This window comes from Solanum tuberosum, unplaced genomic scaffold (assembly GCF_000226075.1).
Source record: "Solanum tuberosum cultivar DM 1-3 516 R44 unplaced genomic scaffold, SolTub_3.0 scf00130, whole genome shotgun sequence".
NCBI lineage: Eukaryota > Viridiplantae > Streptophyta > Magnoliopsida > Solanales > Solanaceae > Solanum > Solanum tuberosum.
The window spans coordinates 1,148,202-1,148,676 of NW_006239060.1; positions in this window are offsets into that span (position 1 = coordinate 1,148,202).

A 475-nucleotide genomic window follows, 5' to 3' on the forward strand; every position below is an offset into this window, starting at 1 on the left:
CCTCGAGCGGGTTCCCCCACCGCCCTTCCCCTCCTCTCTCGCCTTGAGGCCGCCTGCCTCAAGCAGTCCCCTCTTCTCTAGCCCCGAGGCCGCCTGCCTCAGGCAGTTCCCTCCTCTCTCGCCACGCGGGCATCCCCCTCCTCTCTCACCCCGAGGCCAACTGATTGAGGCAGTCCCCTCCTTTCTCACCCCGAGGCCGCCTGCCTCAGGCTACCCCCTCTTTTCTCTCCCCGAGGCTGCATGCCACAGGCATCCCCCTCCTATCTCGCCCTGAGGTCGCCTGCCTCCGGCAGTCCCCCCCTCTCTTTCCCCGAGGCCGACTGCCTGAGGCACTCCCTCCTCTCTCGCCCCGACTAAGGCAATCCCCTCCCTTTCTTCCCTGAGGACGCCCGCCTCCGGCGATCCCCCATCCCCGAGGCCGCTTACCTCCAGCGGTCCCCCCTACCTTCTTCCCCGAGGACGCCTGCCTCTGTCG